This window comes from Pan troglodytes, chromosome 5, assembly GCF_028858775.2.
Source record: "Pan troglodytes isolate AG18354 chromosome 5, NHGRI_mPanTro3-v2.0_pri, whole genome shotgun sequence".
Taxonomy (NCBI): Eukaryota; Metazoa; Chordata; class Mammalia; order Primates; family Hominidae; genus Pan; species Pan troglodytes.
In genome coordinates this window covers 110,877,951-110,900,080 of record NC_072403.2, presented here as the reverse complement: position 1 = coordinate 110,900,080, position 22,130 = coordinate 110,877,951, and the positions used below count along the sequence as shown (strand labels likewise).

Sequence of the window (22,130 nt, the reverse complement as noted above, 5' to 3'; positions counted from 1 at the left end):
AAAAATTACTTGAAAATAGTAAAGGGGTTGATGGTGAGTGTTTCAAGAGTTAGGGACAAAGAAGAGTTTTGAACCTGCTGCTTTTTTTGCCCGCCTCCCCATCTGAGTAGAACATTGCAACTTTTGAAGCTCACATAGAATAGATCATAACTAGCTTGCTGAGTTGGTGACTTTATGCACAATTAAGCCTTGTTGGGACTTTCTTTATTTGTGATAGTGCTGTTACAGCGTGGGATGCTATTCATTTCCAAACAACATTCCATTTAATAACGAGGCATTAGTTCACCCATTAAATCAGGGCCATCACTAACTGATAAGCATCGCCCTTTTTTTTTTTTTTTTTTTTTGGCCTCACTTGGCTCTCCTGCCCAGCAAACAAAGCATGGCAACAACATGGCCCTTGAGATGTAAAGGTTGGAGGAAGGGTAGATTGAACAATGATCACCAAAATTCCATCTAGTCACAGAAATCTAACATTCCCCTAGGCTTTTCCTTTCTTTAAATAAGAACTTTTTATTTCTAAGCAGTACTTAAAGTGCCATTACAAACAAAGCTAAGCAAAAAAACTAAATAAATAATAGCACCAACTTCCACGTCTCTTAAACATTAAAGAGATGAAAATATATGGAGGGAAATGCAACAGATAGGCACCCAAAAGATAAGAACAAGAATGTTAATAGCAGCATTGCTTACAATAATCAAAACTAAAAACAGCTCAATGTCTATCAAGAGTAGAATAGATAAATAAATTATGGTATATTTATGTAATAGAAACTCAAGAAACTATCACTACACTTGACAACATGAATAACCCTCACAAAGCTAATGTTGTGAGAAAGAAGCCAGACTCAAAAGAGTGTGTAATGTATGATCCCATCTACCTAAAGGACAAAACTTAGGAAAATTAATCTCTGGTGTTAGAATTCAGGTTACCTTTGGGCAGGAGTAAGGAGAAGAGATTTAGGAGAGAATCTGGGAGGTTTCTGAGTACTGGTGATTATCTACTTTTTTGTCTGAATGGTGAATACAAGGGTATGTACACTCATCTTTTGCATTCTTTTCTGAATATACTTTATACTTAAATAAAAACTTATTTAGAAGTTATCTAGGATTAAGAAACCACTGTTAGACTGAATTTGAGCATTGAGTTGATGCTTATCAAATCAATGAAGTCTCACCAGCAACCATAAACAGATCAGTCTTATTTACTTATTATATTATTTTTTAATCCAGTTTTAATTTTACAATAGATTTAGATTTACAGAAAAGTTGCAGTGAATAGACTGACATTTACAGAAGAATTGCAATGACAATACAGAGAGTTCCATACATCACTCATCTAGTTTCCCCTTATTGTTAAGAGCTCATGTTACAATAGTATGTTTATTACAACTAAGAAATCAGCATTGGTGTGTTATTATTAAATAAATTCTACTCTTCATTCTAATTTCACTAGTTTTTCTACTAACGTCCTTTTTCTGTTCCAGGATTTCATTCAAAATATCATATTAGATTTTTTGAAAAGTAAAATCAACAAACCATTAGCCAGACTAAGAAAAAATGAGAAATGACCCAAATAAACAAAATCAGAGATAAAAAAGGAGACATTACAACTGATACCAGAGGAATATAAAGATCATAAGAAACTATTAGGAACAATGATATGCCAACAAATTTGGTAACCCAGAAGAAATGGATAAATTTCTGGACACATACAACCTACCAATACTGAATCATGAAGCTATAGAAAATGTGAACAAATCAGTAACAAGTGGCAGATTGAATTAGTATAAAAGGTCTCCTATTAAAGAAAAGCCCAGGACATGATGGCTTTACTTCTACCAAACATTTAAATAACAAATTGCAATTCTTCTCAAACTCTTCCAAAAAACTGAAGAGGGGGAAATACTGCCAAGGTCATTCTATGGGGCAGACATTACCCTGATAGCAAAATCAGGCAAGGACACAACAAAAAAACAAAGCTTATAGGCCAGTATCCCTGATGAAAATAAATGCAAAAATCTTCAACAAAAGAGATCACTAACGATGGTCAAGAAGGATTCATAGCAGACATGCAAGAATGATTCAACATAAAGCAAATTAATAAATGTGATACATCACTTTAACAGAATGAAGGACAAAAACCACATTGATCACTTCAATAGATACAGAAAAACATTTGACACAATTTGATATTTTTCTCTGATAAAAGCTCAATGGATTAGGTATAAAAGGAATGTACTTCAATACAATAAAGGCCATATATGACAAGTCCCCAACAGCTAATATACTGAATAGACAAAAGTTGAATGCTTTTCCTCTAAGAACCAGAACAAGACAAGGATGCCCGCTTTCTCACTTCTATTCAACATAGTACTGGCAATCCTAGCTAGAGCAGTTAGGTAAGAAAAAAATAAGGCATCCAAATTGTACAGAAGTTAAACGGTCCTTGTTTGCAGATGATATGACCTTATATATATAGAAAAACCTAAAGACTTTACTAAAAAAAACTGTTATAATAAATTTAGTAAGTTTGCAGGATGTAAAATCAACATACAAAAATCAGTAGCATTTCTATACACAGAAAGCACACTATTTGAAAAAGACATCAAGAAAACAATTCCACTTACAATGACTACAAAAACAACCCATAAAATAAAATACTTAGGAATAAATTTAACCAAGGAGGTGAAAGATCTGTACACTCTTTGATGAAAGAAATTAGAGAAGATGCAAAAAATGGAAAGATATTCTGTGTTTATGGATTGGAGGAATAGTTAAAATGCCCATACCTACCCAAAGCAATCTACATATTCAATGCAGTCTCTAACAATATATCAATGATGTTCTTCCCAGAAATAAAAAAAAAAATCCTAAAATTTGTATGGAACCACAGAAAATCCTGGATAGAGAAAACAATGTTGAGCAAAAAGAACAAAGCTGAAGTCATCACAATACGTCACTTCAAAATATATTGCAAAGCTATAGCAATCGAAACAGCATGGTAGTGGCATAAAAACAGACACATTAACTAATGGAACAGAATATAGAGGCCAGAAATAAAGCCACACATCTATGGTCAATTGCTTTTTTTACAAAAGGTGCCAAGAACACACAATGGAGAAAGGACAGTCTGTTCAACAGTGTTGGCAAAAACTAATGTCCACATGCAGAAAAATGAAATAGAACCTTATCTCTCACCATATAGAAAAGTCAACTCAAAATGGATTAAAGGCTTAAATTTAAGACCCAAAACTATGAAACTTCTAGAAGAAAGCATAGGGAAAAGTCTCCATGACATAAGTCTGGGCAAGATCTTATCTTTTTGGTTAAGATCTGAAACACATAGGCAACAAAAGTGAAAATAGACAAATGGGATAACATCGAGCTTAAAAGCTTCTGCATAGCAAAGGAAACAATCAAGTGAAGAGACAACCCACAGAATGGGAGAAAATATTTGCAAACTATTTATTTAACAAGGGATTAATAACCAGAATATTTTACATAAGGAGCTCAAACAACTCAATAGGAAAGCAAAAACAAAAACAAATAATCCAATTAAAAAATGGGCAGAAGATCTGAACAGGCATTTCTCAAAAGAAGACATACAAATGGCCAACTGGTATATGAAAAAATGCTCCTTATCACTAATCATCAGATAAATGCAAATCAAAACAATGAGATATCTCACCCCAGTGAGAATGGCTTTTATCAAAAAAAAAAAAAAAAAAAAAAAAGCAAGGAACAAAAGATACTGGTGAGAATGTGGAGAAAGGGGAACCCGTGTGCACTGTTGGCAGGAATGAATATTACTAGAGCCACTGTGAAAAACTGTTTGAAGATTCTTCAAAAAACTAAAAATAGAACTACTATATGATTCAGCAATTCTACTATTGGGTATAGATCCAACAGAAAGGAAATACATATATCAAAGAGATATCTGCACTTCTATGTTTATTGCAGCACTATTTACAATAGCCAAGATTTAGAATTGACCTAAGTGTCCACGCAACAGATGAATGGATAAAGAAAATGGGGTACATATACACAATAGAATATTATTCAGCCATAAAACCCTCCACAAAATCCTTTTATTTGCAACAAACATGGATAGAACTGGAGGTCATTATGATGAGTGAAATAAGCCAAGCACAGAAAGGCAAATAATGCATGTTCTCACTCATATGTGGGAGTTCAGAAAGTGGATCTCAGAGACTGAGAAGTATTGGGGGGGTGGCCGTGGGGGAGCAAGGGGAGGTAAACATACACTTAGAAGAAATATACACTTAGAAGAAATAAGACCCGGTGTTCCATAGATCAGTAGGGTGACTACAGTTAACATTTATCAATAGTACATGTCAAAATAGCCAGAAGAGAACAATTTGAATGTTCCTAGCACAAAGAAAAGATAAATATTTAAGGGAATGAGTAACCCAGTTATGCTGATTTGATTACAGAAATGAATCAAATTATAACATATACCCTGAAAATATGTACAGCTATTATGCATCAAAAAGTTGAAGAAAATAAAAATTTTAATTTTTTTGTATACAATGTATATTGCATATCATATATTGATTCTGTTCATATATAAGTAAATATCCTTACTGGTTTGCCTCATTGGAGCATTCAGACAGCAAATAATGTGTAGTTCAACATTTTATTAAATATTTTCCATCTTAGTGGATATTTTGTAACAAGATAAATATGATGCAAACTAAAAAAAGTGCCAAGGCCGGGCGCGGTGGCTCACGGCTGTAATCCCAGCACTTTAGGAGGCTGAGGCAGGTGGATCACAAGGTCAGGAGATCAAGACCATCCTAGCCAATATGGTGAAACCCCGTCTCTACTAAAAATACAAAATATTAGCTTGGCGCCCTTGTAGTCCCAGCTACTCGGGAGGCTGAGGCAGGAGAATCGCTTGAACCTGGGAGGTGGAGGTTGCAGTGAGCCGAGATCGCGCCACTGCACTCCAGCCTGGCGACAGAGCGAGACTCCGTCTCAAAAAATACATAAATAAATAAATAAAGTGCCATACTGAATCTACCAAAAATAAATCAAAATGAGTAAGAGAGACTGCCAGACCATCTTCTTCATCAGAGGTAATGGTCAGAGGCTTCTGAACGTTGGTATGGAAATGAGCCTGCAGGCAGGATTTGTATGCAGGGAAGAGGAGGTTTGTAAACTAGGTGAATTATACCTTCAGAGTGCATATAATGTATATTATACTTTTCCTCTACGTATGCGTACCAGCCGTATTACCTATGTATCACCTGATCCACCAAGTCTGGACTGAAGAAGTCCTAGTAGGAACACACTACACATGGCGAGCCGGTACTCGGAAGGGATTATTCCGAAGAGGATTTGTAGACACTACCCGCTGTGTATGACCTAGGCCCTTTACACGGGCACCACTGGAGCTAGGAAGCCGGCAGAAAGCTCCTCCCCCTGGCCTGGGAGCGGGCTGTCCGTAGGACCCAGAGCACCTCCCATGGGAGAAACGCCCGGCTTTGCTTCTGGCCCCGCCCCGCCTCCCTCCAGGCCCCGCCCCGCCTCCCCGGCCCCGCCCCAACCCCGCGGCCCCGCCCCAACCCCGCGGCCCCGCCCCGCCTCCCTGGCCCCGCCCCGCCTCCCCGGCCCCCCCGCTCCTCGCGGCCTCCGCGTCTTCCTTCCGGGTCGCGCTAGGCCGGGCTTGCGGCGGTTGTGCCGCAGCTAGAGAGTCGGGGAGCCGCCCCCGCACCCAGGCCTTCTCGCGCTGCCTGGTCGCTGGTGAAGCCCGCGGCGCGCGCCTCTCCCGGACCCTGCAGGGTACGGCCCTTCTTTTACTTCTCCTTCCCGTGGGTCTCTGTCTTCTTCCTTTGGCGCCGGGGCGGGGCCGGGGCCGAGCCAGCGCGCAGCTCCGCGCTTTGGGGAGTCTGGACGCCTGGCAGAGGCCCCCGCTGCCCGCCCCTCCCCGCCCGCGGCCCCGCGCCCCCGCGCCTCCGCTTCACGCTTGCGGGGCTTGCTGGGGCCCCTGAGAACTGCTGACGTGCCTCGGGCTCTTTCTACGCTACAGTCTGCCTGCAGGCTGTGAGGCGTCGTCCGGACGTGTGCGCGGCTCAGGGTTGTTTACACCGCGGGGGACTGCGGGTCGCCCCACACCCGCGCTCAGTGCTGCCCCGGCAGCCACGCGTCGGCCACATGCCCGCCTGTGCTTGTGATTCCTGTGCCTGCTGCCTTGATTTCCCTCTGACATCCGATGGTTTTTGCCTAACCAGGCCTGTTTTCTTTCTTCAGGACTGCTACAGGGTGCCCAGCTACAACCTTGTTTCTGTGTTTAGGTTTAGGGGTGCCCCTAGAGTGTGATGATGACCATCTACTTGGCCTCCTTGTCGACATATTTATAACGGGTGGTTTTGGATTTCCTTGATTTCCCAGTAATCATTGCCACAAACCTTCGAGATGCATTCACAGATTGAAATACAGTATACAAATAACTATTATAGAAGGTGAAGATGGTATAAGCCTGTGGTCAGGTTGTTGCGTTGGCAGGATGCCCGTCTGGCTTTGTGCTCCGGAGGGCACATTACCACCAGGTGCAGGGATCTCTGCTTGCTTTGGTCTGTTCGCAGACACAAGCTGCCTTTTCTGCTTCTTGCGTGCACTCCTTGGTTTCTTAAGTTCAGCTATAGGTATATATTTTTTTCTTTCAGGCTCACTTCCTGCCTCCATTATCCTGTACCGCATATTGTATCTGTTGGTTGAGTAGAGAGAGATTCATCCAGAGTCATCAACGCTCCAATAGTCCTTTATCAGATTAAGGACTTGAGGGAAATGTGCATTATGCTCTAGTAGGCACTCTAAAAGTTCCTTGAATTGGATTCTTCTTTCCATACTTATGTTCTGAGTACTAACTTTGTTTTAAACTTCTGCGCCAAAAGTTGGCTTTTCTGAACTCTGCATTTTCAAACTCTTCCCTTCTGTTATTTGAAAATCAGATAAGTCAACTCATTGTAAGATGGATAATTTCTTTACTCAGGCCGTGATGAAATAATGCGATTATAGTACTCTGTACAATGGTACATATGGTACTTGCACATATGGTCAGTTAACAAAAACTGCCCCTTCTTTCTTTACTGTGTTAGTCTCATCCTCTTAATTTTGCTGTGGTTAACATTCTCGATCTTAACTTCGCGGATCTAACTCAGTGTCCTTTAAAAAAGGCCTTTATCTACATGAATTGTATATAAATATCCACCTCCGTTTTCTTCTAGTATTGTTAATGATCTTATTTATATTTAATGTGAGATAAGAAGGCTCTAACTTTATAATTTTGTTAGTGACTCCATCATCATTTGTTGAATTCTATTTTTCCCTGCTGATCAGTCCTATAAATACCATAGGCCCTAAATTCCCGTGTATTCTTGGGACTTTCTGAACGGTCTAGTATTCTTTGGCTCCCTGTGGTGATCCTGGCTTCTGTGATGCTCTTATTGCTCTAGGTTTATAATGTGTTTTAATATCTAGGGATTTGAACGATGCCTGGCATATTGTAGACATCACTAAATATTTTTGAAATGAACACATTTAGTGGGGGCAAGTTGATTCCCTTTCTTTACCTCTTGCCTCCCTCCCCCCTTTAAAATTTTCCTGCCAGTTATTGAGATTCGTTTATTTTAGCTTGCTTTTTCCATGGTCAGTTGAATCATTAACTGTTAGTAAATAAATCCCTGCTGTTGCTCATTCAGAACTTGGGACTAGAGTTGCTCCTTACAGTTACATAGAGAAGCAGCCTGATTAAAAATCTGCATGCCTTTTGACTTTGCACCGTGTCATAGTAACTGTAGTGTGTCTCTCCCCATCACCTGTGATTTAGGATGTTCTGTACCTGGTTTCTAAGAGAAAAATGGTTATCTAAGAGATAAATGGCTGTAGAAGTGTTCCCTGGGATATGAGGAAGATATCCTCATATCCATTTGTATTTTACCATCACAACTGGATATCTAAAATATAATAAATTTTACACTGGACACTTAAAACCTTATTAGCCCATGAAATAAATGTATGCATTCTTTAAAAAAGATCAAGCAATACAGAAATCCTTAAAGGAGGAAGTGAAAGTGCTGTGTGCCCACCTACCCAGTAACCTTGTTCCATAAAGATGATCACTGCTTGCAGATTTTAAAAATATATTTAAGTCTACTTTTGTTTCATAAATGGCAGTGTACCATCTATAATTTTCTATAGCTTCCACTTAATAATAATTGATAAACATCCTTCTGTGTCAGTGCATATAATAGTATCTTGTCTTTTTTGTAAGTCTTTTGGTATTTCATTGTAGGAATAACCCAAAAGTTATTTAGCCAATCCCCTGTTGGCATTATTCCAAATTTATTACAAACAGAACTGCAAGGATCATTTTTGTGTTTATTCTGTATACTGTCATGTTTGCATGTTAGTTCATTTCCTAAGATATGGAATTGCTAGGTCAGAGGCTACACATAAGTGTTAAATTATGAGAGATTCTGCCAAAGTGCTCCTCAAAAGTTGTTGGTAAGAGTAAATTTATACAATTTGTTAAAATATTGCTTTTGCCATATCACGTTGCCAAGAATTGTCAAGGATCTGAGATCATACCCTACTTGCAAGCTAACAGTTTCATGGAAACTGGCAGAAAATATGAGACTCCTGACTCAGAGACAAAGCACAACAGGAACGGTAGCCAGAGGATCATCTTATGCTGATTTGCTGGAGCCCTGATTTCCACAGGGTGATGTGACAAGAGCCCAGTGACACTAGCAGATGAAGTAGGTTATGTTACAGGAGAGGAGTCCTTAGTTTAGGGAACCTGAATCTTTCATAGTGGGCTGCAAATAAAGCTGTCTGATCTTTGCCAGAGAGGGAGACATTATCTTTATTTTCCCACATGGTAAACAAACCTGCCCTCTGTACCAGAGGGAGACATCTCTTTATCTGCCAAGGCTATTTGCTATATAAACACCACTGAAAAGATAAAAAATAAAGGCCGTCAGTGCCTCTACTTATATGATATGCAGAAACTTGAGAGACCTGCTAAGGTGAAATGATTATTTTTTATATTTAGTAATTTTATGGATGAAAAATGCTATTTTATTGTTTTAGTATTGCATTTCTTTGCTTATTGATGGGGTTGACTATCTGTATGTTTGTTGGTCATTTGTATTCGTTTTTACTTGCATGATCATATCCTTTGCTTAGGTTTCTGTTGAAATGTTCCTCTTTTCTAATTATTTGTAATAGCTCTTTACATATTGTGGCTATTAATGATTTGGTTCACCATTTGCTAGTATTTTCTCATAGTCTATTCTTTAGTGTTTCTTGGGGCTTTTGCTTTATAAAAATCTTTAATATTTATGTTGCCAGTTCTGCTGTTGTTTTCCTTTACGGCCTCTGGGTTTCCACCCGAAGATTATTAAAATACTCTTTGTACACATTCTGTTGTCATAGATATAGATTTTTAAAAATGGTTGCTATGGCATACTATTACAAATTTATTTTGCCAAATTGCTGGACATTTTCCTAAAATATTTATTTTGATAAACTGTCCTTTCCCTGTTATTTGATTTGACACATTTGTTGTAAGATACTATATCCTTAATTTGTTGTTTTTCTCAAAGCCGACAAATTAGTAAGCAAAGTATGTTAGATGTTTACTGTGATTATGATTTTGGTTGAATTCAGCCTTAAAGATAATATGTGTAATTGTTCTTAGTGGATTTTATCTTAAAGAATATGAAGTATCTTTTTTGCCCTGTTTAGTGATTTTTTGGCTGGGAGTCTACATTGTCTTATATGACTTTTGCCTCTCTGTCAGTTTTGTGTGTACCTGATAGGTCTTTTTTGTCCATATGTTTATTATGTTTATTTTCAGTCGTTTTACACCATTTTGCTTTACTTGCCTTTCATAAACATCAAACATTCATGTAACTGAGCTGAACTTTTATTTCTCCCTGAAATCTTCCCCCTTGCCAATTTGGAAGTTTGTCTTCTTTTTTTTTTTTTTTTTTTTTGAGACAGAGTCTTGCTCTGTCACCCATGCCGGAGTGCAGTGGTGTAATGTGTAATTTTGGCTCACTGCAACCTCCATCTCCTGGACTTAAGTGATCCTCCTGCCTCAGCCTCTCAAGTAGCCTGGACTGCAGGTGCATGCCACAATACCTGGCTAATTTTTGTGTTTTTTGTAGAGATGGGGCTTCACCATGTTGCCCAGGCTGGTCTCAAACTCCTGGGCTCAAGTGATCCACCCGCCTTGGCCTCCCAACGTGCTGGGGTTACAGGTGTGAGCCACTGTGCCTGGCCTGGAATTTTGTCCTTTTTTTTTTTGTTTTACATTTTATAAAACTTTTAAAAAAGATCATTGTAGATTCATATACAGTTGTAAGAAATAATACAGAGATCTAGATCCTGTGTACATTCACCCAGTTTCCACCTATGGTAACACCTTGCATAACTACAGTACAATATTATACTCAGGAAATTGACATTGATACAATCTATAGACCTTATTCAGATTTCACCAGTTTTACTTGTACCCATCCCTGTGCCTGTTTAGTTTTAAGTAATTTTATGTAGATTCCTGTGAACACCACCACAGTCAAAATATACAACAGTTCCATCACAAGGTTACCTTGTACAAAATTGGGTTTATTTCCTAATAGGACAATTTAATCTAGTCATATTAACTATTTTTTCCCCTCTCCTGCAAGTTTGGAAATTCTGAAACCATCTATAACTGACTCTTTTTTGCCCTCATTCTTCCCATTAATAAGTTGAGACCTGGATCTCTTGCCTTCTTTACATTCTTGGTTTTATTGATTTGATTTCTTTTCTACAGTTGTAATATTCTGTTCCCACATTGCTATAAAGAAATACCTGAGACTGGGTAATTTATAAAGTAAAGATGTTTAATTGGCTCACAGTTCCACAGGCTGTACAGGAAGCATGGTGCTGTCATCTGCTAGGCTTCTGCGAGGCCTCAGGAAATTTACAATCATTGTGGCAGGCAAAGCAGGAGCAAGGGTCTTACATGGCAGGAGCAGAAGGAAGAGAGTGGGGGAAGCGCTATATACTTTGAAACAAAAAGATCTCTTCAGAACTCATATGAGAACACCACTAGGGGCATAGTGCTAAACCATGAGAAACCACCCCCATGATCCAATCACCTTCCAGGCCCCACCTCCAGCACTGGGGATTACATTTCACTGTTAGATTTTGATGCAGACACAGATGCAAACCATATTAGTAGTTCTTCTGTTTGTTTGTTTTTTCTAACCATTTTTTAAAATTTTGCTAGTATTGTATCACTTAGATTTAACTATAAGGTCACTGTTACTTGAATAGTATGTCTTCCCTGTTTTTGAAGTATTTAATTCTGTTGTTTTTTTTTTTTAACTGGCATACATTTTTAAGTAATAGTTTCAGGAAGAGTTATGGGAAGTATACTTGCATATCTAGAATATTTTTTATTTAATTTTGTTTTTTCTATGTGAATAAGAGTTTGAGCCATTTTTTTTTCCTTTAGAATTTCCTTGAACTTAAATTAGCTTCAGTCTTTATCTTATATAGATGTTAGGTTTCTTGTATATGTGCTCTAGGTCATTTATTTGTCTCTTAATTTTCAATTTATTTCAGTCACCACCTCTTCTGAGAATTTTTTTAAGTTAGTTTGTGCTTATTTCATGGATCCTATAACCTATTAATTAACACTAAACAATGATTTTTTAAAAAAACTATTGTCCTAATTTTGGCATTAACTTTTCCTGAATGCCATTTGCTGTAATTGCTTAACTTGTTTCCCTGTCTTTAAAATGGTTAATTCTATTCAGACATATAAATGCAGATCTATGTTGACCATCTTGGTCCTGGTCTGAAGTATTTCATGTCATGAAGGTCACTATTCTGTTTTCCAGACAGGTAGTTTCCTAAGGCAAGATGAGTGGTTGGGGCTGTGTGAGCAGGCTTTGCCCTGGGCAGAACAAGTGGGCAGAACATGCCAACTAGTAGATATCTTTAAAGAGAACAGACAAGTAAGCTAGCGTGTGCATAACCAAATCAATACTAGAGTATCGGATTTACAGCTTGACTTGTTTTGACTGAAAACAAAAGCACACAGAACAGTTACATCATCCTAAAAGTTCCTTGTGTGGCCCCTTTGTGGTTATTTAGTCAATTTCTCTTTCTTCCCTTAACCCTGGGCGATCACTGATTTATCTGCCTTTCCTATTTGCCTTTTCCAAAGTATCACATAAATGAAATCATACAATATGTAGTTTTTGCATCAGACCTCTGTCACTTAACAAAATGCATTTTAAGATTCATCTATATTATTGCCTGGATTGGTGGTTCTTTCTTTTTTTTTTTTCCTGAGTAGTAACTCATTGTATGGATGTAACACTGTACATGCATCTGTCAAGGACATCTTAGATGTTTCCAAGTTGGAACAATTCTGAATAAATCTGCCATAAACATTTGTATACAGGTTTTTGGTTGGATGTAGGTTTTTAGTACACTTGAGTAAATACCTCGGAATGGGATTGCTGGATGGTTTGGTAAGGGCGGATGGACCTTTATAATAAACCGTGAAACTGTTTTTCAAAGTGGCTATATGATTTTGCATTCCCACTAGAAATGTTTGCAGAATCTAATTTGGTATCTTAAAATTTGATTAATTTGTAGTTAACTCTTCCCAGGTCTTCCCTTAAGAGCAAATACTTCCCAGGTCTAAGATGAAATACTTTCTCAGGGTTTACTCTTTTGAAACTGTACTTGATCTTACTCTTTGGTAATATGTTTGCTAGGACATGTACAAGTATCCCATAAGAGAAAAAAAGATATTTTCAAGTAGATGAAAAGGCAAGCACAGACTGGGAGAAAACATTTGCAAAAACATCTGTCTAACAAAGAAATTGTATCTAGTGTGTGTAAAGAACTCTTACAACTCCATAGTAAGGAAACAACAACAACAAAAAGATTAGAAAATAGACACTGCACTAAAGAAGATATAAATGGCAAATAAGCACGTGAAAAGATGTTCCATGTCATTAATCAATTAAGAAATTCAAATTAAAACCACAGGGTATCACCACCCACCCACTAGAATGGATGAAGATTGACAATACTAACTATTGATGAGGATGTGGAGCAACTGGAACTCTCATATGTTGATGTCAGAATGTAAAATGCTACAGCCACTTTGGAAATAGCTTGATACTAGAAACAAGCCAAATGTTTAGCAACAACTGAATTGATATACCAATGTAGCTGACCCTTGAACAACATGGGTTTGGACTGTGAAGATATGCTTATATGCAGTTTTTTTCAATAAATATAGAAAAATTTTGGAGATTTGCAACAATTTGAAAAACTTGCAAATTGCGTAGCCTAGAAATATCAAAAAAAGGTATTTCACAAATAAATAAAATATATGTAGATACTAGTCTATTTTATAATTTACTGCCATGAATAGCACACATATATATTATAAAAAATTAAACTTTATCAAAAGGTAGTCACACACTTACAGAATGTACGTGCTTCCATTTGCAGTTGAGAGAAATGTAAACAAATGTAAATTCAGTATTAAATCATAACTGCATAAAATTAGCTGTGGTACATACTGTACTACTGTAATAATTTGATAATCACCTCCAGTTACTATTGCAGTGAGCTTAAATATTGCAGGTATCAGCTTCCAATGCTGTGTGAAGCTAATCATCGACACATGAGCAGTTTGTCTCTAGTAAATTGTGTATTACAGTAAGAAGTGATTTCTTGTGATTCTCACGTATTTTTCATCATGCTTAGTGTAATACCATAAACTTTGAATAACACCATGGGACCCTTAGAAAGTGCCACTGGTAATGTCGGAAGTGATTCCAAGTAGCAGAGAGAAGTCATGACATTACAAGCAAAAATGGAATTGCTTGTTATGTACCATAGATTACAGTCTGCAGCTATGGTTACCTGTCATTTCAAGATAAACGAATCCAGCAAAAGGACCACTGTGAAAAAAGAAAAGAGAATTTATGTAGCTGTTGCTACAACTATACCAGTAGGTGCAAAACCTTGCACTTTTTGTGAAATACCACTTTATCTCATATTGAAAATGCAGCTCTTATGTGGGTGCAGGATTGCTATAAGAAAGACATGCTTGGAGACTCTAATATGATTTGAGAGAAAGTGAAGTTAATGTATGACAGGTTAAAGCAAAAAGAAGGTGAAGGATAGAAAGCTAGAGAATTTAATGCCAGCAAAGGATGGTTTGATAATTGTAGAAAGAAGTTTGGCTTTATGTATGTTAAGATAGCAGGAAAGCAGCTGCTACTGTTCAAGAGGCAGCAGATGATTTCCCAGATACCATTAAAATAATTGAGGAGAAAGGATATCTGCTTAAATGGGATTCTTTCTCTCTCTCATTTCGTTTCGTTTCGTTTCATCTCCCTTCCTCCCTCCCTCCTGTCTTGTCTTTTCCTTTCTCTTCTCTTTCTTTTTTTGAGACAAGGTCTTGCTCTGTCACCCAGGCTGAACTGCAATGGCATGATCACAGCTTACTGTAGCCCCAGCCTCCTGAGGTGGAAACAGTCCTCCCAAATAGCTAGGATTACAGGTGCACACCACCACACTTAGCTAATTTTTTATTTTTTATTTTTGTAGAGGCAGGGTCTCCCTATGTTTCTTAGGCTGGTCTTAAACTCCTGGTCTCCAGTGATCCTTCTGCCTTGGCCTCCCAAAGTACTGGGTTTACAGGCATGAGCTGCTGTGCCCAGCCTCAGTCAGGTTTTGAATGCAGACAAAGTGCCCTATTCTGGAAAAAAAAAATGCCACAAAAGACATTTATTATTAAAGAAGTAAAGCAAGCACCAGGATTTAAGGCAGGAAGGGATAGACTAACTCTGGTGTTTTGTGCAAATGTATCTGGGTTTATGATCAAGACTCTGCTTATTTATAAAGCTACTAACCCCCAGCCTTAAAGGGAAAAGGTAAATGCCAGTTATCAGTCTTTTCGTTATGTAACAGGAAGGCCTGGACAATCAGAGTTCTTTTTCTTGATTGATTTCATCAATGCTTTGTCCCTGAAGTCAGGAAGTATTAATACCTTGCTATAAGGGACTGCCTTTTAAAGTTCTTTTGGTATCAGACAATGTCCCTGGCCACCCAGAACTCCACAAGTTTAACACTGAAGGTGTCGAAGTATATTCCACATGTCCCCAAATGCAATGTCCCTAATTCAGCCTCCAGATCAGGGGGTTGTAAGGAACTTTAAGGCTTACTATACATGGTACTCTATGGAAAGAACTGTGAACTCTATGGATGAGAACGTCAACAGAGAGAACCTGTAAGTTTGGAAGGATTACACCATTGAATATGCCATTGTTACAGAAAAAACTGTGAAGGCCATCAAGACTCAAACAATAAGAAAACTAAAGAAAACTGTACCAATAGTGTACATGACTTCACAGAATATATGACAGAACCAATCAAGGAAATCATGAAAGAGATTGTAGATAGGGCAAAAAAAAAAAAAAAAAAAAAAGGGTGCAGGGGGAGGAGGATGAAGGGTTTCAAGATATGGATCTTAGAGAAATTCAAGAGCTAATAGACTCCACACCAAAGGAGTTAACAGAAAACGACTTGGTGGAGACAAGTGTTTCTGAATTAGTGCCAGATGACGAGGAAGAAGACATAAAAGAGGCAGTGCCAGAAAACAAATTGACATTAGATAATTTGGCAGAAAGTTCCAATTATTCTGGACAGTTTTGACTTCTTTTACAACATGGACCCTTCTATGACATGGACACTGAAACTAAAGCAAATGGTGGAAGAAGGATTGGTACTGTATAGAGATATTTTTGGAGAAATGAAATAGCAAAAAGTCAGGCAGAATTTATAGTATATTTCCACAAAATTGCACTGAGTGTGCCTGCCTCTCCTGCCTCTTTTTACACCTCCTCCGTCACTTTCACCCTGTACCCTGAAATGGCAAGGACCACCCCTCCTCTTCCTCCTCCCTTTTCAGCCTACTCAACATGAAGATCAGATCGAAGACCTTTGTGGTGATTCACTTTCACTTAATGAGTAGTCAATATATTTTCTCTTCCTTATGATTTTGTTAACAGTACTTTTCTCTAGCTTACTTTATTATAAGAATAAATTATATAACTTACAAAATATGTTAATCAACTGTTTATGTTATTGGTAAGCCTTCTGGTCGACAGTAGCCTATTAGTAAAGTTTTGGGTGAGTCTAAAGTTATATTCAGATTTTTTTTTTTTTTTTTTGAGACGAAGTCACCCAGGCTGGAGTGCAGTGGCACAATCTCGGCTCACTGCAACCTCTGCCTCCCAGGTTCAAGTGATTCTCCTGCCTCCTGAGTAGTTGGGATTATAGGTGTGTGCCACCACAACCGTTTAATTTTTGTATTTTTAGTAGAGACAGGGTTTTTCCCTATTGGCCAGGCTGGTCTCAAACTCCTGACCTCTGGTGAGCCACCTGCCTCAGTTTCCCAAAATGCTGGGATTAGAGGCATGAGCCACTATGCCAGCCTATATTCAGATTTTTTTACTGCATAGGGGGTCAGTGTCCCAATCCCATACATTGTTCAAGGGTCAACTGTATAATGGGATTTGATTCAGAATAAAAAGGAACTGAACTACTCTTAACACATAGCATCATGGGTAAATCTGGAAGATAGACTGAACAAAATAAGCTAGACACAAAATAATACAGTTGATCCTCAAACAACATGAAGGTTGGGGTGCCAATCCCCCATGCAGTTGATCCAGCTGTAATTTTTTACTCCCCATAAGCTTAACTACCACTGAATAGCCTATGGTTGACTGGAAGCCTTACTGATAACATATACAGTTGGTTAATATATGTTTTATATGTTATATGTATTGTATACTGTATTCTTACAATGAAATAGGCTAGAGAAAGAAAATATTAAGAAAATCATGAGGAAGAGAAAATATATTTACTCTTCATTAAGTGGAAATAGGTCATCATAAAGGTCTTCATCCTCATTGTCGTCATGTTAAATAGACTAAGAGGGAGGAAGAGGATGGGTCAGTCTTGCTGTTTCAGAGATCGCAGAGACAGAAGAAAAGGCACATATAAGTCGACCCACACAGTTCAAACCTGTGTTAAGGGTTAGCCATACATACCATATTATTTCACTTTCATATAATTCTGGAATAAAGGACAATCTGGTTTGTAGTGACAGAAAGCAGATCAGTTTTTGCTTGGCATAGGTTGTGGGTGGGTGATTGACCAGGGATCCTTTTAGGCTAGTGGTAATATTCTGTATCTTGATTTTGGTGGTGGTTATGTTGGTTTCTGTCATTGTCAAAACTCATCAAATTATATGCTTAAAGTGGGGTACATTTTATACTAAAGTTAATTTAACAGTATTACACCATTTTAATTAGTTGCTATTTTAGCTATAATGGCAAGCTATGACAGGTGTATTGTCCTTGGATTTTTGTTAGGCAGGGTGTAAATCCACTATATTTTTTTCTAGGTAAAATGTTCTCTATGTTAATGTACAAAAATATATGGCTAGTATTTGGCTAAAGTAAATTCACATAATTAGTATGACTTTAACAAACAAAATATCATTTTTTCTTTCTTCAGTAAGTTCCTTAAATTTATCCTCAACCAGATATCTCCAGTTTTTAATATTTTAGTTAAATATCATTGCATATCTGCTAAAGATTTAGGGTTATTCCAGAGTCACAGTTCTTCTCATTCAGATGGCTTATTCTTACCCATCGTTAAACACTGAAGAAAAAGGTAATGTATAGGTAATATAACAGTGGAATCTATTTCTAAGTTATGTTGTATCATCGTACCTGTGTAATTAGAAACATATCCTTTCTTGTCACTTTGTGAGATAGCATGTTGGGCAGGAAGAGGGTTTCCAGATCCATTATATCAGAAAAAAAAAAAACAAAACAAAAAACCATTCCACTCATCCTATAGCTCTACTTAAAAAAAAAAAAAAAGATTCCTTCAATTCCTTTTTCTGCTTTTCTTGCTACTAAAGATTGATTATGAAATATTTCAGAAGTTTAGATATGCTTGTTAAAGAAAGTCTAGGAAAGAAAGAACATATTCTGCAGAACTAACCTTTCTCAATTCCTAGTTTAAATTGGTTCTAAATCTTATCTCTTGTTTTCTGATAAATTCATTCCTACTTGACTTCTTGGGTACCTCTTGCTTAGTTCCTGCCCTTTATTCATTAACTCACCAGAGGTTTTTGCACAGTCTAATGTATTCCAGACTTTTTGGATTATTTCCTTGCATTTTTGAGATCTACCTTGATTCCTCGAAGAGAGTGGTACTGTTTACCTCTGGTTTTTGAGATTTTTGCTCTGCTTTTAGATTTTTCTTCCTGGCCTGGTTCCCTTGCCTTCTCCATTTGCTTCATTCGCTTGGATTTTCAAGAAGCTTTGAAGCTGGATAGGAGTCTCCAGTCTTCCTCTTGATCCATATGTTTCAGGTAAGAACGCCACCTATTTTTTCTACTTTGGGGCCTTACTGATTAAAAAATACAGTCATAATAAAAATGTTTTAACTGGGGAAGAATTTACTTAGAGTAAGAGAGAGGCATATAAAGCCTTAAGATACCATCCTGAGTAGTTTCCATGCTGACACTGTTAGATTTTTTCAATGTTAGTTTTTTAAGATCTAGTACAATTAGAATATCAATAATTATGATGAAGAAAAAGCGGAGCTTTTTCTAATGCTTGGCCTTTCCTCCTTTATATCACATCTAATACGAGAACAATATTAAGCTGTCTTATTACCTTTGCTGTTATATTACGGCCTGTCTCTTCTGTCTCTCTCTCTCTCTCACTCTGTTGCTCAGGCTGGAGTGCAGTGGTGCGATCTTGGCTCACTGCAACCTCCACCTCCCGGGTTCAAGCGATTCTCCGTCTCTTCTCTCTTAACTTGTAGGTTATCTCTTTAAGAAATTCTTTTTCAGCCATAGTTTTTCCAGTTCTCCATAATCAACGTACTGTTTTAACATAGATTTGGAGTGCAAAAACATCATTGTATTTGAGGAAATGGCTTTCTTTTACCTCTCTAATCATCTCTTTCATGAATCTTTCTTTAATTTCAATCAGAGTTTCTTTGTGACCAGAGTCAAGACTCTTTTATGTATTCAGAAGCTGCTTTTGTACTAACAGAAGTTACTACTTTTTTCATTCTCTTTGAACAGTAAAATTTCAATATATGTACTATTCCTTCTTGGATGGCTTCAAAGAAGTTCATACATTTAATTCTTACCTATTGCGTTTCAATTTTTATTACCCATTTCCTCTCTTTATCTCTGTATCAAGATATGGAACATTTCTTGCGTCATTTTTTGGTTTACATGTGCCTTAGGAAGAGTTGCTGGTTTCATCTCTGTGTTTATTTTAAACTTATTCATTTTAATTCTCTTATGCCATCTACTCTTCCAGTCTCCGTAAAACAACAAATGTTTATTGAGCATATATTGGCATGTGCTAGGCTCTAAGGGTATGGTTATAATTAAGGCATATTCTCCGAACTTGAGGAGTTCATAGTCTATTCAGGTAGAGAAATATTTCAGCATGTAAGAAATAGCAAATAATACGAACATATAAGAGCAGAGGAAAGGTGCATGGTAGATAAAGTATGAACCTGACCTTGAAGGATGAGTAAGAGAGTGCCAAGCATTGGAAGAGAGGGGGCATTCCAGAGCCATCCAGCCTCAGTTGAAGATTTCAGGATGCTGAGGCATGAAAGCAGGAGTGCTGCTGAGGGCGTGGTGGAGGTTCTGGTGGGTCTACAGCAAGGGTAGTGGGTGTGGACATGAAAGGGAAGGGGAAGGCGGGCTCAAAGTTAGATCGAATGTTCTTGTATATCATGTTATCAAAAAGACAGCCTTCCTTTAATGGTACCTCTGTGTATACGAGAAGAATTAGGAAGAAGAAAAGCTGGGAGGAGACTGAGAAGTTACCAGAGGCAAGAGGGGGCATAAGAGCACAAGTTGGTGTAAAAGCTAGAGGGGGCCAGCCAGGAAAGAGAGCTGATAGGAATTTCAGATGCTACATCAAATTCACATTATCATTCCCCTCTTTTCTCCATTGATGCTTTCTTTCATTCCCCTGTTTTGATTTCTAGATTCAACCAGAAAAGTCCTTCCTCAGAATAGTATGTCTTGATCAGTTTCAGCAGGATTCAGAAATAATGAGCATTTAAGGGTTGGCCTTTTTTCTTGATTCATTACCACATTGAGCATTCTAATTACATTTTGGTACTATGTAGCAAAGCTGTCTAAACTTGCTCTTTTTTTTTTTTTCTATGACTTCATTGACATGTCTCTGTGGGCTCTTTTGCAAGTAAATATTGTGTTACAATTTGCCTTGTATGTATGCCTGTGCCTTATTGCCTGTCCTTTTTGTGTTTTTCCATGTTTTTTCACTGTAGTATAACTTGAGAATAATCCTCTTTTGAGTTTTAAACTTGTTTTCAGGTTCTTTCATCTCACTGTGAACCTAGCCTTTACGCTGTCCTGGCTCTGGTTCATTCTGATTGCTGCCTTTGTTATTTTATTAACAGTCCTTTTCCTTCCTCTTTTTCCCTTCGAAGTACAAGCCGACTTCTCGGCAGCTCCTGCCATCCTGCTTCTCTCCGCCTCATCGATTCCCCATCTCACTTCAAATCTCAGTAGGAAACATATGTTCTCCCTTGTCTATACCTCTTAATTTCTCTTTTCCACTATTACTGCTTTCTCTGTAATTGTATTATTTAACTTCGTTAAGCATTTTATAATATGGAAGATGTGGTTTAAACCTAAGTTGTATTATAATAAAATCATGTTGTATAAAAGCAAGTTGTTTCCCAAGGAGTATGAAAGTCTCATGATACAAGTTAAAATGGCTGTTGTTTTGGTATTCCTTGATTGTGCTAGTATAAATGTTCAGTGTAGAGAATTTCTCACTTCATAGTCATTGCTTATCAGTGATTGGATTAAGCAACAAATGAAATGAAGATCCCCCTAATTCTGACTTATTCTAAATGGAAAATAATATTTTTATATGTTGTGAGTCCTTAAAATAGCTTTCTGAATGAACAAAAAAAGAAAATGTCTCCTAGAAGGTCCATTTTATAATCACTCTTTTGGACAAATTAAGTGTTCCTGACTAATATTTATTTATTTGCACCAGGTGGGAAAAATAATTTTATCTTTGAATCCCATTCTCCTCATAAAATAGAGTTATTGTATCTTTTACACTTGGTTCATTGCCCATAGGGATATTCATTGGTTACCACAAATTGCCTCCATGCCTTGGCAAAAGTCCAGACAGCGCCTGGACAATTTGGACTTCTGCGTTGGTCGTAGCTCTCCACATGAGTCCTGAGACAATGGCTCCATTCCCTTTTTCAGCTTCATTTCCCAGGGAAAAGTAGAGAGAGCTATCCTTTCTTCTCCATATGTTCTTCCCCACCCCTAAAACACTTTTATGTGTCATCTTAGTAGATTGGAAAGGAGTTTAGAATCAATGAAGGACGTTAGCAATGGGTTTGTACATTTCTCTTTTTTATTTCTATGCCTTGCTTATTTTCAAAAACAGGTTTTAACTTCTATAACATTTTCCAAATAGCACTGCTGGAAAAAGAATAAATATATTTGCTTTTTTGGTATATCAGACTCTGCATTTCCTTCCTTTAAAAATTTCTTTTGCCATTTTTAACTTTATTTCCTGAAAAAATTAGCATTAAATATTATTTTTATCCATAGTTGAAAAAAACTAAAGCATCCATTTTACATTTCTATATTGAAGAAGTTTGAACATATAACACATATATTTACAGTTTATAACTCACTTTTACATATGTTGCCTCAATGCAAAATTTTGCTTAACTTTAACACAGCTTAAACATAATATTGCCCATATGACAGTCTTGCTTTTGATATTATCTTATAATCTACAATGGTAAAAGCTGGGAAACAGTTTCAAAGTTTGTAGCTTGGTATGTCAAACAGAATTCGACTTTCACAATTTGTCTAAAATCTTTTTGCCAAAAATGCACAACACAGTTTTATAAAGAAAGGGGGAGGAGCTTAGTTGAAGCAATTT

The 22,130-nt window shown here is 37.5% G+C and overlaps 1 protein-coding gene across 8 annotated transcripts in view; it reads left to right on the top strand.

Annotated features, from left to right (window-relative positions):
• Positions 1-5,608: 5,608 nt before the first annotated feature.
• FBXL4 (F-box and leucine rich repeat protein 4) overlaps positions 5,609-22,130 on the top strand; it is a 79,725-nt gene continuing 63,203 nt past the window's right edge. For 2 of the 8 annotated variants that reach the window (XM_063813295.1, XM_063813293.1), the window contains exon 1: positions 5,663-5,808. The gene's annotated coding sequence lies outside the window, so the exon portion shown is untranslated. Of the gene's footprint in view, positions 5,809-18,399; positions 18,518-22,130 lie in introns of all 8 variants that reach the window. The other 6 variants (XM_001136579.5, XM_009451692.4, XM_016956029.3 and 3 more) reach the window with 6 other exon arrangements.